This window comes from Marmota flaviventris, chromosome 3, assembly GCF_047511675.1.
Source record: "Marmota flaviventris isolate mMarFla1 chromosome 3, mMarFla1.hap1, whole genome shotgun sequence".
In the NCBI taxonomy this organism is placed as follows: Eukaryota; Metazoa; Chordata; class Mammalia; order Rodentia; family Sciuridae; genus Marmota; species Marmota flaviventris.
In genome coordinates, this window is record NC_092500.1 from 156,034,765 (window position 1) to 156,053,524 (window position 18,760).

An 18,760-nucleotide genomic window follows, 5' to 3' on the forward strand; every position below is an offset into this window, starting at 1 on the left:
AAGCCACCCAGCCTATAGTATTCTGGACTTCCCATCCCTCACAACTGGGAGAAATAAATCTCTGTTGCATAAGCCACCCAATCTATAATATTCTGCTACAGCTGCCTGAACTAAAAAGGAAAAGGCATCTGCTGTATCATTTGACCCCAGGTCCTACTCTTCTTTTTCAGAGAAGTTTGAAATCCTAAAGAGATTGATGAGAAGGAATAATTCCTTAATGAAAAGGAATCCAAAGTATTATGGCATTTCCCTTACTGTTTTAGTCAGATTTTTTGCTGCTATGACAGAAAGATCCAACCAGAACAAGGGTAGAAGATGAAAAGGCTCACTGTTTCAGAGGTCTCAGTCCGTAAGTGGCTGGCTCCATTCCTTGGGGCTCAAAATGAGGCAGGACATTATGGTGGAAGAGTATGACAGAGGGAAGCAAAGGGAGAAATTGCACTCTACAGACACAAAATATATATCCCACAGCCACACCCCCAATGAACCACTTCCTCCAGCCACAAACTACCTGCCTCCAGTTACCATTCATTAATCCTATTAGGTTAAGGCTAATTAACTAATAAACTCGATTAATTCACTAATTAGTGAATTAATTCACTAATCACTAATTAGGTTAAGGCTAATTAACTAATAAACTCGATCATTTCTCCTCCAAATCTTCTTGCATTGTCTCACATGTGAGCTTTTGGGGGACACCTCACATCCAATCCATAACACTGTTCCCACAGGGGAGAGGATAGTATTGACTTTCACCTGCAAAGGGAAGTGAGGAAGGTTAAGAACTCTTCTAAGTGCCTGTGAAATATTTGCAAGAAGAGAGCCTTGCATCTCATGAAGCATCTTTCTCCCCACCTTGAAGAGATGCCTACTTTGCCTCTGCTGCTAGAAGATTAGAGAACCAAATAGTTTTTTGATCCTATTGATACCACCAGATACTGGTGATGACTTCTGCTTCCTCACATGTTGAAGTCTGAACATTAGAGAACCACGCTGAGGCAAGTATATAAAGCAGGGTTTATCCAGAAAGGAGTAACAGACTTCTCCTCGGAGGGAGAAGGGGGCCATAGCTGTATCCTGGTATCCCCAGAAGTGAGACATTCTGCCATTTTTATGTCCTAGGCTTCCTTTGTTCTCCTACCCTCTTCCCCTTATCTTTCTCCTTCCTGCGTATGTGTCTAGGCCCATGAATGTTGGGTGGGATGGCCCAAAGGTGAGAAACAGGTGGGCTGAAGGGGAAAGGGCAGGATGGAGCAGCCCAGGACACATTAATTAACAACCTCATGGCTTCCTGTAGGGAGGGGCAATTTCTGGGATAGGTTACCTTAGCAACAGGTTGGAGCAGCTGGAGGTTCTTGATAAGGGTAGAGGAAGGGCTCTGAAGGAATTAACATTTCAATCCCTCAAGGGATAGTCTCCAACTTGCTGGACTCTGTCAAAATTGGCCTCCTTGATCCAACCTGACTCGATTTACCTATCTATGCTGACTGTCTATCTAATTCTAGCTTCACTACCGTATGTCCCTTATATTTTCCATCCTCACTTGGAATTCTGAAGCCATCAGACTATCTGGTGTAGTCTATATGTGCAGAACAAAGAGGAGAGAAAGGAGCCATAAGATCAAAGTGCCATCTACCATGTAATACAGGAAGGTTACTTGAGCTCCCTTTGGCCATATAGACCTTTTGCATGACAGGTTAGAATGTTCTTCAAAGAATATTTCTGCAGGATGAGGGACAACAGCAGAAAGGGGCTCTGTGGGCTGCAGGTGGCAGCTAAAAAGGAGTCCTAAGTGGCCACCCCAGTGTGAATTTTCTGATTGAGTATAGCAGATCTACTTCCCACAAAAATTTTCTCCCTTCTTATTGGACATATGTCTACCAACCTACAGATTATTTTCCCAAACTTCTCCCACTAAAATAAACCACATGTCTAAGTTATCCTCAACGTAGGGTAAGAAGTAATGGGCACAACTTTTGCAAAACTTGCTAAGATAAAATTGTTTGCTCTAGATTCATCTCTTTCCTCTTCTCTCCATTTGAAAACAGACATGTGCAATGCAGCTTTTGACCATGCAAACCAGGATAACATCCTAGGGAATGGTGTAGCAATGAGATGTAAGGAAGGGGCAGATCCCTAAATGACCTCATGGAGCATAGCTAGACCATTAAGTGAGAGAATAATAAATCGCTACTTTATAGAAGCAAGTATTTCTCAACATTTTTACATTATTATCCCCCAAAGGAAAAAAATAAATTTTAAGTCAATTTGATTAATTACAATTTTAACTTAATTGTTTTTTGCCAAATAAAAGAGATAAGAAATAAAAACACTAAGAAAAATAATACTTGTATTGAGCTTTTGGAAGATCATGAACCTTTGTAATAGCTAAGATATTCTTCATCCCTCCTCCTTCAAGATACAATTCTTATTTTTACTTTGAGAATACGTGATAATATGATATTAAGATATCATTATTCAATCTCCTTTTTAAGGTAGCTTAATATTCTCTTTCACTAATATAGTAAGCAGACTAGAAGGGTGGAAATCCTGAGTCCCCTCACAAGAACCCACTAAAGAGACCATGAGGGAAGGCTGGCTATGACAGAGATTATCTGAGAATCCAAAGAGAGTTCTAAAAAAAGGAAAAAGAATTAGAAGATGAATACACCAGGTCAAAACACCCTAACGGGTCCACAGAAGTGAGACTCATGTTATTCCTGGGCTTCACCTTCCTGCAAGTTTATTTTTGTCAATTTTTGGTTGAATTTGATGTCTCCTTGAGGGAATAAGAGCTCAGAGCATCTTAGTCCACCATTTTGCTGACATAAACAAACTAAACTAAATGTTGATTGCAGTCATTTTGTTCCTGTTTTTAAAGTATGCAATACATTTCTGAGAGATGGGAAAAAATACCAGATAAAACACAGCGTTAGTAAAAAAAAAAAAAAAATGCACTTTACCACATTTTCTCCCATCTTTCCTCTTCCCCAAACCCTACTTGGAGAAGCCATAAGCAAAGGGCAGAGGAGAGGGGAAGTGAAACCAGGAATCAATCAAAACAGTATAGACCTTCTTTGCTTCCCCTAGAGAGAAGGGTGAGGGAGAAACTTGCAATTGGATACAAAAACAAGGTTTTGATTTGGACTGAACTAGATATTTTTAAAGATATAAAGGAATTAAAGGGTAAGGGTTTCATATAAGATGCCACCTAAAGGGGATGCTGAGATAGCCTCCAAAGCAGTAGAGACAGAGAAACTGACCTGATTCTGAATTGCACTCCTACCAACCTCAGTATATCCAATAGACTAATCACTCAATATCCTATAGGCAAAGCATATAGACTGTAAATGTGAAAGAAAAACTGAAATATCTTCTCCCACTAATCTTTAGCTAATATCAAACCTGTCTAATCTAATTGTGACTGCCCGTATCCTAATTAAAGAATAATCTTTAATTGCTCTTCATAGATGCCTGGTAGGATTTTCAACTCTGTTCATGGACATTGATTACTTAACATACCAATTATTGCTCTTGTAGCTTCTAGAATTCAGAATCCTTTGTCACATGGGGTTGTTTTATTTTCCTAGCCAAAAATTGTTTGTCACTCAGAAATTAATTTATAGTAAAACTATTCATAACTTTTCTATAAATTATATAGAGTGCTTAGCATCTTTATTTCTTTATTTGTTGATGCCCAAACATTTCAGTGTAATAACAGAATTATGGGCAGCATCCTTGAGAATAATACCTACATTTTCAAATATTGGTAGGTTTATTTTGTTTAATTTTTATTTCTTCTTTATTACACATTATTTTCTGTTTTCTATTGGTGCATCATAATTATACTTAATAGTGGGATTCGTTGTGGCATATTCATATGTGCACAAAACATAATTTGGTCAATTTGTTTAATTTTTTATTTCTCTAAGGATTTTTTAGCCTTACAAAGCTTTGGCACAAAAACTGTTACCTAATTGCAGAGGAAGAGAGCACTGCTTTTTAAAATATATTTTTTTAAAAGAAATGTTTTTTAAAGTTACAAAGCGATTCCTTACAAACTGCCATTAGAGAATCTGATACATTATTTTTACCCACTTATTTATGTCCAAAATTTAGTAATATTGTTTTTCCTCTGGAGGGTACAGATGGTAAGGGATAATAGAACAAAACACTTAAAAACAACTCTCTGCTGCTTATTCCTTGGGCTCACCCAACTTTTATAAGCCTAAAAGTCTCTCTAACTATAATGTATTTCCAGTTTTAAATGACACAAAGAGAAAGCAAGAAGAGTCTTTGGTAATTTTTTTAAACAAGTCTTTAGAAAGGCTAAAACATCCAACCCAAAAGCCCAGCAGCCCCCCAAAATATAATGAACAATTTCTAAAATACCTTTCTACTTCCAGTTCACTGTGGGTTTCCATTCTCTTTGATCCTCATAGAGAAGCCTCCCACACAATGGATATGAGCCCCTGTCTGCCCCAGGGTGAGATTCGCATCCTGCCACCTCCTCTGTCTTTCCTATGTTATGAAATGTTGTTTTCCATCTGTGTGGGCTCCCCACACCTGGGCCTGGCTTGGTTTCCCTGAAGGTTGCTTCCAGGGCTCCTTTGTGGGAAGGTTGAGCTAAGGGAGCCATGGGCAGGAACCAAGTCCTATTCAACTGTATGTTAATCCATTGCCCCAGCCAATAAGTACTAATCAAAGATGCTTTGTTTCACTTTGTTTTGTATCCGAATTAATTGAGACACTGGATGAAGATGAGGACCTGACCCATTACCATGGCATGGATCCTAGGTGTTTATTGTCAGGCAGTCAGACACTTAGGGTGCGCCAGGTGGGGTGTATTAAAAAGTCAAGCCTCTTTCCTCCCCTCCTGACACTGTAAGCCTGGAACCCACCAGGGTGCTTGCCAGTTTGGGTATTTGGTTTGGCTCAGTGGTTGCTGAGGAGGGAGGCTGAGCAGCCCCTGTTCCCTGCTGGACCGCCTCTCTGCATGGCTAGAGTGCCACCGAACGCTCTCCTCCATGACTAGATGGACCCACCATCCCAAACCAACAGCCTTCCAAAGAGCTCTCATTTAGATGAATGAAGTAATTTATAAGCCAGCTAGGAAAGGCAGCAAGAAAGATGGGACGAAGAGTGCTGCTTCAGCCCTTTCCGTGTGGTCCCGCATGTACCAGTAGCCTGCCTTGTCAAGTGCTCTTACTCGGATAAGCTGTTATCCTGCACTGGAGAGCCCTGGAAGTTTTTTTGGCCCATCGCCATTCGTTACCAGGAAGAAAAATCACCTTCCTATTTGAAGCTCTTTTTTCATCATGGCCCATTGGCCATGACTGATGTTGCTTTAAGTAAAGCAGTTAAAACTGCTTAACCTCAGAGAGTCTCGTACATAGAAAGCACTTGCTATAGTTAAGATAAAATCCAGAGGAGGCGAAATTGGGACAGAACCACCGGGGCCTCCTTCAAATTCCCCCTTCACCTCTTTCTAATATCTAAAAATGTAAGATCCTACTCTCAAGATAGAGTTTTTTACAACTCATTATAAAAATATCCAGGAATTAAGAAAGGAGTGCCCTGTTACACCTTAAGTCTTGCATAATGCTATTGATATTAGTCCACCTTTTAAGATAAGCATTCCAAAGAACAAGAACATAACATTTATTCCCACTATAAATAATAAATGCATAATTATATGCTTCATTTAGCACACCTTCCGTTAAATCATTTATAAAAAAAGAAAAACAAACTACGTGTCACTTTATATTTCAATCCCTTTTCAATATTGTTCCCATCATTCTTTATAAGTTAGAAAATGGTTCTCTAGTTCCTTCAGCAACAAAATTTGTTTAGCAATCAATATTCCTTTTATGCAAAACATTCTGTGAACTTTATCTCAAATAAGTTAACAGATGTCCTTACAATGAAGTCCTTGTGTTTGTCAACATACTTAAACTTCATGTGAAGATGGAACCACATGAGGAAGAAATGCTCTCTGCAGTTTATTAACATTTAGCCAGTGAGACATCATTTATAAGAAGGGCACCTGGCATCTTCTATTAGTTCTACTAAGACAATAGCCAGAGTCAGGATCACAGTGGCACATCAGAGGAAAAACGTAAAAGAGGGATTTACTTAAAAATCAGTCCAACATGCATGAAGTAAACAATTTTTAAAATCCATAAATAGACAGCTAGCTAATAGTTATTACATTCCATAATTTAGCATGATATGCATGATGGTTTTGACCTCCAAAATAATTTAGCGCCTTGAGCTGAGATTAAATGCAGAACATTAATTTTTCCCTCTGGTTGTCAAGCCAACCAAGAGACCCGTCAAATCCATTTAAATAAAGCCTGCATCATGTAATAATATTAAAGGGAATAAAATATTAATATGGGCCTGTGGTAGAACATTGGCCAAAAGAGCTGCAGTGAGGTTCCTTTAATTTATTACCCTGACAATCTGTCTTTCTGCCAAAACTAGGAGTTAAAGCACCATCTAAGAATTCTTTTTCTGCTGGAAGAGGAGCCCAGTTAAGAAAGGTTACAGGTCCTCCAGATGCTAGCATGCTTAGTGTCTGCAAGGAAGGGAAATCATGTGTCCCGTCTTAATTGCGTGAATTTGAGATGGCAGTGCACAAACACCAGGGATGAGTTGCAGTGAAAGTGAAATTTTAAAAGCAAGAGGAAGACATTACTGCATCAAGTGTGACTCCATGAGCCTTCCCCCGTAATGAATGGACCTCAATCTGTGCGTTGTGTACATGCTGCATACACCAAGCTCAATCAGTGCTGCTTCTCTCAAACACATGATGCTTTTTTTCTCTGAAGATCATGTTTTGGGGGATCACTTTCTAACAAGTTTGCTCTCTGAAGAGGGGAGGTTTTCAGAAGTTTCAGGGTTTCGAATAAGTGCTCTATGTGCATTCTGAAGACTATTTCCCTCCAGGAACCCCACTTGTTCTAAAGATTCTAGACTTTGAGTTTGGAGGCCATAAACAGTGTGGGAAACATGCAAAGCATGTGAATTATTGTATTCAAGGAGTTGTTTGATTGACACAAACACTCAAGCCATTCATTTTTATGAGAAATTTATTTTTAAAAAATTTTTAAATAAGTTCTGTTTAAACTTTGGATTCTCCAAACATATTCTTTAATGCTAATCACATTATTTTTCCTGATAGGTCACAAACCAAACAAAAGCCAGAGGCAGCTTTCTTGTTTCCCACCCTCTGCCCACACAGCACACCCAGCAGGGATTGTCCCTTTAAGCTGAGCTTCCACCAACTTCAAAGAGTCTCCCGCGTGTGAGGGAGCCAAGCATAAAACAGGGAGAAAGAGAAATCTGGCCACAGGAAAAGAACCTTTTAAAATTCCAATCAAAGCACTGAATTCTCCAAACAAGGCAATCACTCAGCAATAATCAGATCAGATGTGAAATCACAAAAGTTAGAACTGAAGGCAGACAGTTTACCTTCATCCTTCATGTGTAAAGAGAAGGGAGCATAATAGCAGTGACAGGAGACCTCATTGCAATTACAGCACAGGCTGAGACAGCCCATGTCCTCCCAGGCCCACCCAGAGTCCCTTGTCAAAATGCAATGGGTGCCATTTCAGTGTTCCAAAGGGTGGAGGTCATTGCATCAGAGTCAAAGGGTCAGTGGAGTTCTTTGACTCTGAACACACTGCATTTATTCATGTCTTATCTTAAATAAAATAAGCACCCTGAATTAACTAATTTGAACTACATCTATAACAAAGCAGTGGCTTTGCTAATTAAATCGGGAGGAAACCTGCATTAAGTGTGACTCCATGAGCCTTCCCTCGTAACGAATGCTTACTTATGAATTTACTTCCCATTCATCTCTGATATGTACCTGGTCTCAGGAAGTGTCAGTCTCCACAGCCTCTTACCTCAGGTACTAAGTAATCACACATCAGTCATCACTGTGAGGTGTCATTCTTCTTTATCAAAGCCCCTTGAGAGAGGTCACAAATCAAATGAAGAGAAATATGAGAAATATAGGTCTAAGTTTAAATTATTTGCCCAGGTAAAAGCAAAAGAGAGAGAGAAAAAATACAAAGATAGATATGGATAGATGATTGATAGATAGAGGATTATAGGTAGATAGATGATAGATAGATAGATATTTGTATTTAAAGGGTCATTCATTCATCTCCTGGAGCTAAGACAGAAGTTTGTGTGGGACTCTGCCTGAACTAGCATCTGGTACACCCACAAGTGAAGCGTGGGCTCCCTCAGAGTACAGCTTCCCTTATAGACTTTTAGGCAGTGTTCATTGATAAAGTTTTGGTAATCTAGGCTCTGTATGTCCTATGGAAGTTACATTAGAATATCTGACTTTTTGGGTTTCTTTCCAGGAGAGGTTTCCATCAGTCTATAAATACATATGAAGAACCTATCACTGCTCTTTGTTCTTTAAGGATGCCGCTCTAATAAATATAACCTTGTATTCAAAAACCTTGTAATTTAAAATGGTGAAAGAGTTATTACCAGTCAAAATTCAGAATGCCTAGTGAAGCTTGAATTTCAAATAAATAATGAATCCTTTTTTAAGTATGTGCAAAGTATATTTAAGTAGGTTTTTAAGTATTTAGACATACCAATGGATTTCAAATAGCAAATAAGATGTGCTTAAACTAAAATCGACCTGTTGTTTATCTGAAAATTTAAAATCAACTGGGCACCCTATATTTTTACTTTCTTAATCTGGAACCCCTAGGAGGAAGCAATGGCAGTAAAGGGAAAAGATTTGAAAAGTTTCTGGTGAACAGTCACTAAACAGGAATAAACCATTTAGGAGATCTCTCTTTGTGCCAAGAACTAAACTTCAATTTATCAAAGTACTATTATTAGTGAAAGAATAATTTTCAAACAGTGAGTTTTTTAGAACTTATGTATTAGATGTAAACTGAACCATCGATAGGAGAGCAGCTATTAGAAATCCCTTGTTCAAATTATTTTGCTGTAGTCCTAGCTACTTGGGAGACTAAGACAGAAGGATCGCTTGAGCTCAGGAGTTTGAAGCCAGCCTCAGCAACAGAGAGAGATCCCATCTCAAAAACATAAAATAAAAATCTTGTCCATTTATTTCATTAGGCTAAAATGCTTTCTGTGTGGGCTTTTCAACTCAGAAGGCATGTTCCGTCCCTGAAAATCTAACTTGAGGGCACCTTTTCTATCACGTCTGAAAATGACCTCAAATCTTAGGATTTGAAAATATTTTTCTGTTATTTGCCCCAAAACATGTGATAATAATTATAGAATGTTCACATCTGTTGAGAGACTACTTTTAGCTAAACACTGCACCAGGAACTAGGAAGAAGTGGGAAAATTCTTGCCCTCATGGTGCTTACATTCTGGTAGCATGCGGACTACTTACTTTGATATTACTAAGTACCATGGTGATGGTTGGGGGTGAGAGCCACACGACACATAGATTACATAGTCAGGGAAGGCAATTCTGACAAAAGTTATGTAAAAAGACACTGACCACTGAAGATGAGGAGAAAGAGAGTTCTAGGAGGAAGAAAGAGAACATGAACTAAGAGCCTGAAGCAGGAGAGAGGCGTTATTTTCAAAGACGACAAAGGTATTTGGAATGTGGCAAGAAAGCACATGTCTGAGCCTAATTGAGGGAAAATAACAACAAATAGATATAATTATTCTAACTCAGCCTGTCTTTGCTCTTCCCATTATTCTACTCCCCTGTATCCTGCAGTCCTGAACTGCTGGTAGGAGTTCATCAGTAGACTCCTGTTCCCTGACCATGTGCTTACTTATGAATCTCATTCTTCATCAGATGTATATTGTGAATTCACCAGATACAAGGCAATGTATAAAGACATAAGTATGATTCTGGCATGTGAGGATATGGGCATGAGTGGTTTTGCAGCAGCACACACGCAGGTCAAGTGGCATCTACAGATGGAGAGTAAAACCAACAAACACAGGCTTGGGGGACAGGAGTTCATAGTTTATGTGATGGCGAACAGAAAAAGCCATAAAATCCTGAAATACTGAGTCAGGAGACTCTTCTTCCTCTCTGAGCAGTGCATCTGGGGGAATTTCAGCATCTTTTCTTCTGCTGTACTACAACCTAACTTCGGAGCAGCGGTGGGATCTGTCTGCAGTTTCCGACTCATTTCCCAAAGAGGCATCTGTCAACATGCACACCACTTGCTTTTAGCGTGATCTCTGATAGGGATGAAAATCTTTCTAAACAAATCTTGGCATCTCCTGCTCTCCTAGTTTTAGCAAGTTAATTACTCTTCCATAAGATGTGATTTCCTGGGATTCAGTGAGCTGACATCGCCTCATGTTAATTTATTCAAGGCTGAACAGTTCCATTGATTAGACAACTCCACAGCACCAGGTCTCCATGCTTCTGAAGGTGCTCCCTTTGAATTTCAATGAATTTTAATGACAGAGGAGTGAAGCTGGTATGTATTCTGCCGTCACCTCTATGCAGGTCCAACGGACTTTTAAAGTTCTTGTTAGAAATAAGTATTGTTTTTGTGTAGTACTCTGAAGAGGATCCTCTTAATAAGTTACAGTAGTACTAAAGCTGAGGCAGAACGAGTTTATTGTGCAGTGCAAACTTATAACCTTTCATCAGGAGGGTGCTGTGTATAATGAAGAGTGTTCCATTAAAACTGGCATTTTGAAGAATGATGGCAGCATAGCACCGTGTGCACCCAGCAACTGACACAAGAGAAGTGTTAAGGTCAATTACTGACATTTCTGCATGAGCTGCAAACAGAGTGATGGAATGTACCCAGACAAACTATGTAACAGGGCAAAGCACAGATCAGCCAAAGAAGACAGTCAGACGTTGACAGGTAAGCAGCCCACCCTGACACAATGCTTAAGTGTTTCCGTGTGGAGACCACCTTCCTTACCTCTGCGCTTCTTCTCTCTCAGATCAGGCTGAAAACAGTTTGTTCATTGCTTTAACACACTTGAAAAGCACAGAAAACTTCAAAACATCACTCCAGAGAAAATTTATTAGGATACTGGACTCAGGAGGTTCTTCTTCGTGGTCCAGGAAAGATGTTCAGGTAGATGCCTAAAGAAGCAATGATTTTTCAGGACACTTTAATTTCCAATATGTGCTTACAGTAATTTTTGCTGTTATTCCCCTCCATTGCCTCAAACCTTCTTTTAAAATATGCTATTCTCATCAGCCTTAGTTAGTGATGCACTGAAGAAATAAAAGAAGTAGGAAATTGGTATCCATGGTATAGAAAAGGGGAGAAAATTTAGCAGAATACCCAGCAGGTACCAGAAGGAAGGAACAGCAGGCTGATTGGGAGGATTTCTAGGTTCTAGATACCTTGTGTCTTAGGTAAAGGAGAAGATTCATGGTGCTTCCATAGTTACTCTGAGTTCCCAAAAGCCCTCATCCCTTACAGGGATGGGGCCAAGGTTGGAGCACAGGAGCAGGGAACCCTAGGAAGCCCCATTGCCTGGTCCTGCAGTCAACTCTCCACCCTGGAGCATATAAGGTGATCTTCTTCAAGTTATACCAGGCCTCCCAGCATGACATGTGCAGCTTCCATTCCAAGGACTATCTTGACTTCCTGCAGGGAGTCAGCCCCACCAATATGCAAAACTTCATCAAGGGCCTTAATGCCCTCATTGTGCACAGGAACTCTGCAGTGTTTCCCCAGCTCTTTGAGTTCTATTAGTTTGCTGCAAAGAGCAATCCTGCTGAACAAGAATCTGTGATGCTGCCATTAACCAAGCTGGAGGTCTACACCAGGCCAAGGAGCTTGAGGCCTCTGGCTTCTTCTATGTCAATTTGGCATTGTAAAAATGGCATGTTGGAAATGTTCAAGTACCACCCTTTGATGCACTACATTGATACCAGTATCCATCATGGTAATGGGGTTCAGAAAGCCTTCTACCTCAATAACCAGATTTAGACAATGTTCTTCCACAAGTATGGAAATTACTTGTTCCCTGGCATAGCTGACATGTATGAAGTCCAAGAAGAGTGCCTGCGACTCCTGTCTCAATGTGCATCATTGATGATCAGAGGTACAACCACCTTATCAGTCTGTCATCAACCAGGTGGTATACTTCTACCAACCCACATGCGTCATGCTCCAGGGTGGAGAGTTGACTGGGTTGCCTCTACCTCAACATCCAAGGATATGAAGAATGTGTTGAACATGTCAAGAGTTTTGATATCCCTCTCCTAGTGCTGCGTGATGATGGCCATGCTCTCCAAACTTTTGTGAACTGCTAGACATAGGAGGCATCACTGCTGGTAGAAGAGACCACTAGTGAAGAGCTTGCCTATGGTGAACACTTTGAATACTTTACCCTGGACTTCACACTCCACCCAGATGTCAGCACCCGTGTTGAGAATCAGAACTCAGCCAGTGTCTGGATCAGATCTTCCAGGCAATCATTGAAAACCTAAAGATGCTGAACAACACACCTAACATTCAAATTCAATCTGTGTCTCCAGACCTTATGGGCTGTGAGGCAGATGCAGAGGAGAGCGTTCCTGAGAACTACAGCAGGTCAGAAATAGCAATAAATTCTGTGATGGAGACCATAACAAGGGAAAGGAGAGCAACAATGAGAAAGAAGAGCAGCTCTGGATGTTGTGTCTCAGGGAATTACTGTCACCTCTGGAAGGAGTGGAAGAATGTGGCTCCTTTGGTCCTGGGCTGGTCTCCCCCAGGGATTTCACTAACCTAGGAGTATGGGGATCATGTAACCCCTTCTCTTTTCTCTCTCACCATTATGACAGTGATACCTATCAAGGATAAGACAGAGTCAAGGATAGCTTTGGGGGGGACATCATGGACAGTGGGCCCTAGAGGCCACTCCTTAACCCCTCTGGCCCCTTATTCCATTCCTGTTTCCCTCCAATCCACAGACTTTTAGGAATGAAGAGGTAGACGGGTCTGAGGTTCCCTCTGACTTCCTTCTCTCCTGGGTCTTCATACTGCAGGCCTTGCTTTTGGGCAGGTGAAGGATTGGTGAGGACTGGGGAGAGAAGGGTAGCTACCTAAAACCTTAACATGAGATGGTGGGGAAAGTACAGTTTCTAGTAGGATGAGATTGTGAAAATGTCCTGTTCTAACTTTGAGATTTTCACCCATTTTGTCACTGTTCATATCCAGTAATTACAAGTTGGTAATTTTTGTTAAGTTTAAAAAAGAAGAAGAAAAACAAAGTTAATCTGCCAATATATTGCTAAATATTTTGGATCACTAACATTTTGTGTAATACAAGGAGTAGAAGCTTGAACCATATTATCAAGATATTAAAGGAAGGGCTAGAGATGTAGCTCACTCCGTGGTACAGTACTTGCCTAGCATGCACAAGGCCTTAAATTCAATCCACAGTATCATAAAAATTTTAAAAGATATTAAAGAAAAGTGGGCCTGAAAAAGTTGGAGGAATTGAGGTCATTCAGTTTGTAGACAACTGGTTTATACAAATGCACTAATACTAATTTTAGTGCATGTATTCAATCATACAATTATTTTCTCTTACAGCTGAACTTAGTTTTTAGATTTTAATTCCTAAAGCATTCTGTCTTCCCAGTACAGATATTCCCTACTTACAGTGGTGTGACTTGTGATCTTTTGACCTTGTGATGGTGCAAAAGAAACTGTTTTGAATTTTGATCTTTTTCTGTGATAGCAACATGCAGTAAAATACCCTTGCAATGCTGGGCAACAGCAGCAAGCTGCAGCTCCTGGTCCACCACATGATCACAAGAGTAAACAGCCAGTACTCTACTTGTATTGCCTTGCTAAGCCATGATGTTCAGTAAGGTAAATGTATTAAATGTATTTTTTATATATAGTATGTTTGATGTATGATGGGCCCCACCATAAGTCTAGGAGCATCTGTACTTAACAAGAAATAATTAAACATCATGAGCCCTGAATAGGCACTTATTAAAAATGAAGTTGTTTTGCTAGTTTTTGTAGTGATCTGTTAGTCCAGATATTTGTTAGGCACTTACTCTGTACATAAGGTATATGCATAACAACGAAAGGAGCAGACAAACACAAATGAACAAGTATATATGAAGGGCATCAGATGGTGATGCCTGCTACGCAGAAAAGCAGAAAACATAAAGGAGCAGGAAAGACAGGAGGGTAGCAAAAAAGAGGATTGCTCTTTATTTAGGGTGATTAGGTAGACTCCCCTGAGAAGGGAACATTTGAACACAAAGCAATTGATCCAGGAAGAGATACCAGCAAGAGCAAATGATCTGAAGTAACCTCACTTAGCATGCTCAAGGAACAGCAAAGGAGGCATTGTGCCTGGAGCAGAATTTGCTAGTGGAAAGCAGTGGAAGATGAAGTCAGGGGGCCATCTAGGGTCACACTCAATGGGGTTTGAGAGTGACAGCAGAGTTTTGAGCAAAGAAGTGACATATTTTTTTTCTCTAAACATTAACAGGATTTCTGCAATCGTTATATAAAGAGTAAGTAGTAGAGTAAGGATGGGGTAGAAAGACCAGTTAGGGTATTTGCAACAATAAGGTAGGCTTGTCCAAGCTGACAACAGGAATACTGGTGAGATATATCAGGTTCTGGGTGTGTTTGAAGGTACGTGGATATTAGCTGTTGGAAACCAACCATTCAGGCAATCATTGCTCTATAGCTATGAAGGTACCCATTGTCCCCATCTAGTTCACTCCCCAATCCAGTCACAGCCTCTTAATCTACCAAGGGAATTTTCAGTTAGTACTCACTGGAGTCTGCTACATTGTAGGCAAACTACTTTTAATAGAAACAACCTTCACAAATGCTCTGATATCAACATGACAAGTATTTCTTTGCTTCCTGCTCCATCTTTACCTTCAGCAATCTATTTGCTTCTCACTCCACATAGTGGCCTCTGGATAGCTTTTTAGGAAGTATGGCATTCTCCAAAAGAGAATCTCTGTCCCAAAATTACCTAGCTAGCTATCTTTCTAAGACAGGCAGAACTTGCAAAAGACTCCCAATTCTTTTTGGTAATAAAATTCCTGATCTATGCAATGGCTTTTCCCCATTTCTCAAGACTACATGTTAACAAAAGGTCACAAGCTGGCTCTGGTTCCCTGTGTACTTTGCAAGGTAATATAGTTCTGAAAAGAAAAGCTTAACTTAAAGGTCAAGATACAAAATCTATTTTTCCTGACTATAAAATATTGAACATTTTCTTAGATTCATGGACCATGCTTGCCTAACCTGGATAGTATCAATGACATTCCTTTAAACTAATAATAATGTTTACGTTATCAGAAAATTTAGGAGAAAATGATACAAAAATAACTACACAAAGGTACATTAAAACCTTTATCACTTAGAAGACTTTGAAACTGACTTAAGTCCACCAAAACTAACTATAGACACATACTCTTTCCATAGAAACCTACTTACACATAAAACCAAACACATTTGACATGTATGCTTAATAAATAAATTTAAGTAAAAATTTTTTAAGATTTTTTTTCAACAGCATGGGAGGGTTAGATGAATTCTAGATAGGGAAGAGGGGTGGGAGGGAAAGGGAGGGGCAGAGGATTAGCAAGGATGGTGGAATGTGATGGACATTATTATCCAAAGTACATATATGAAGACTCGAATTGGGTGTCAACATACTTTATATATAAACAGAGATATGAAAAATTGTGGTATATATGTGTAATAAGAATCGTAATGCAAAAAAAAAGTACATGTATAAAGGCATGAATTGGCATGAACGTACTCTATATACAAAGATATGAAAGTAGTAAAGGTGGGATATTATAAATTCTATATGTGTAATAAGAATTGTAATGTATTCTGCGTCATGTATTTAAAAAAAATAAAATCAATAAAACTAAAAAAAAACAAAGTTAGCTTTAAATTCAAACAAATTGAATTCTAGTATCAACTGAGATCCTAATTAGAATAAGATATATTCCATATTAGTATAAATATATCAAAATAGATTCTATTGTCATGTATAAAAAAAGAACAAATACAGTTGGGTTTTTTTTTTAGAATAAATTCAATTTTAGAATCCAGAATATGTTCCCTTTAAGAAAAACATCCTCAAGGAGATTGAAATGAAAGTTTTAAATAAGACTGAGGAGAAATGAGCTGACACTAGGAACTCTGTCTCAAGGACCAGCACCCAGCCCCGTGGCCGCCCACACTGACTCTCTATGATTCATGATATTTGAAGAATTCTGCCCACTGCAGATGGGTTTCCCTCAGCCAATTGACCCCACTCACATAAACCTAAAAACTTTCCAGTTGCCTGAATAACCCTGCCCTCCCTCATTCTCAGTTTTCTTCCCTTCTTCTTTTTCCTCATATCTGGGGATATTCCAGTGGATCATTGGCCACACCACACATTTCTTCAAAACATCATTGCTCTTTGCCATCCAAGAAATACTTTCTATTTTTCTAAATTCTTTAAATCATCAACTAAGCATATTTCATTTTCTTCATGTATTAATCATACAAAAGCAGTGGCAATAAGCAAACTAAGGAAGGGAATGTTTGATTTTCTTAAACTTTGCCATTTGTGTTTCATGGAAACATGAAATAAGGACATCAACTGCTTCAGATGCACATGGTGCATTCACTCTACAGTAACAAAGCCTCTCATATCTATGTACCTGGCTTAATAGATATAATATCAAAGATCGTGTTTTATTTTGGTTGATTTTTGTTTTGTTTTGTTTTATTAACAAATAGAAATGATGTAAGACTTCTGCTCTTCACACCTTTAAAAACTGCTGAAAAAATCTACTACAGTTTTCAAATAGTTCCCCTTGTTTAAATTCATTTCTGTAAAGTGGAATAACACAGATACAATTAAATTTCTTTTTAAGTTATATATAAAGATGCATATTAGTTATTATTCTGTTATTTACCATAGCACGTAAAGAAATAAAAATCAATCCTACAAACTTTTTCTACCATTCGAGTTGAAAGTAGTAAAATAATTTAAATATGTTTTTGCTTCATAATAAGAATTTAATGCTTATCCAAGGCAATAGATAAAGTTTTTTTGGGTAACTTGATATCAAGATGTTAAAATAACCAAATATATGTTGAAACTGGTGGCTAAAATAAGGATACCAAATCTAGAATGCTTTTGTCACATCTGAGATGAGAATTTATTCACTTATGCATACCCATTCCCCCCCCCCAAAATGCTTAGCACATATTATAACAAAATAAATATTGGTTTAATGAGTAAATTTGTACTCTGAATTCAGTTTGTCTTTTTTCTAATATTTGCTCATATGGAACCCAAGATGATCCTTCCACAAATGTCCTTGCCACCAACCTTAGTAATTAGGTCCCGGAACCATAAATTCTTGTAAACTTTATCTAATGGCAAGATATTTTATTCCTGTTTGCTAGTTTGTGTTTAAGAATTAAACAATAGGGCAACCAAGTTTTTTTATTAATTATTTTAGGAATCTAGAATATAAACTTGAATTTGGCCGTGGTGGAGGGATAAGAGGAGATCAATAGAGCTTAATGAATAATTGGAAGAAATAAATTGCTTCATTCTGTGTTGTTTGTACAAACATAGACACACACTATCTCCGGAGAATTTTAAAAGGAAAAAAGTGAAAACCTAAACAGTAACCTAACTGGACATGGAAAATGGAAGAAAAAATAACGAACCATGTCTTTCATGGTAGAAGGAAGGAAGATGAAACAAGAAATAATAACTACCCATTCTTATCAATTTTCCATCATTGTTATGACCACAAATCATATTTAGTGATAGCTCATTTTCTACATGGGTCTTGCTGTCAGGTTATACAACACACTTTTGACTGGTTGATATAGCCATCATACTTCCATGAACTCAAAAAACCCACAAAGAAATTATAGATTCAAACAATTTCAACTTAAGGAAGTATAAGCATTAAAACACAGTAATGAATCAGTTCTCCTGGAAAGCAAGTATTAAACCCATGTGGTTTAGAGTTTTCCTTACAACTATAACTTTCTAACAGGTAAAGTCTTCCAGAAAGTATGTGTTTCATCAACAGATTTGAAAAGTAGCAATTATTTTTATAAAAGATGGGGTTCATTATGGAATTTTCATTCTAATATTTCATGACATATTGTTAACATAAATCACTTTATCCAAAAAATAGTTGCCTTAGATACTATTTCAGAAATAACCAATGAGTGCTAAATGTGTTCCACCCAACTAATTTGGAGATCTGCCTTTTGTGTCCTTTGAAATTCTTCTAAGAGAAAGGTGGGATATTATAGCAATAAAAGAACTAAGAGATCAAGGTAATTGTTGCTTTTGAAAGCTTACAAAAATACAGCTGATTATGAAAAGAAGAAAGCATCATATTGAAAAAATGAAGATTAGATATTATTTATTGAGTTTTTTGAAAAGGGCAAAAACAATCTAAAAAATAAATAAGTAAGGAGGTATGTTTTTTTAAAAAATAATAAATGAATCAATCACTTTATTTTTACTGTGTAGATATGTACTTACTATATAATGACAACTTGACAATATAACTAAACATAATAACAGAAAAATTACAATAAATAAAAGGAATTAAATACACTCTTTGAACAAGATGCATTATTGTGTGTATATAGAGATGGTAAGTGAATTGAAGATAAATTCAACTATTATTTTTAGGTGGAAGATTCAGGTCCTCTTTCAAATAATACCTTACATATGTTAGCTATTCTATCACCACATTTGCATTATAAAATTGGCAATG

General features: G+C 38.2%; 1 pseudogene; it reads left to right on the plus strand.

The window, feature by feature from the left end:
* Positions 1–10,771: 10,771 nt before the first annotated feature.
* LOC114085845 (histone deacetylase 3-like) lies at positions 10,772–13,815 on the plus strand (annotated as a pseudogene).
* Positions 13,816–18,760: the final 4,945 nt, after the last annotated feature.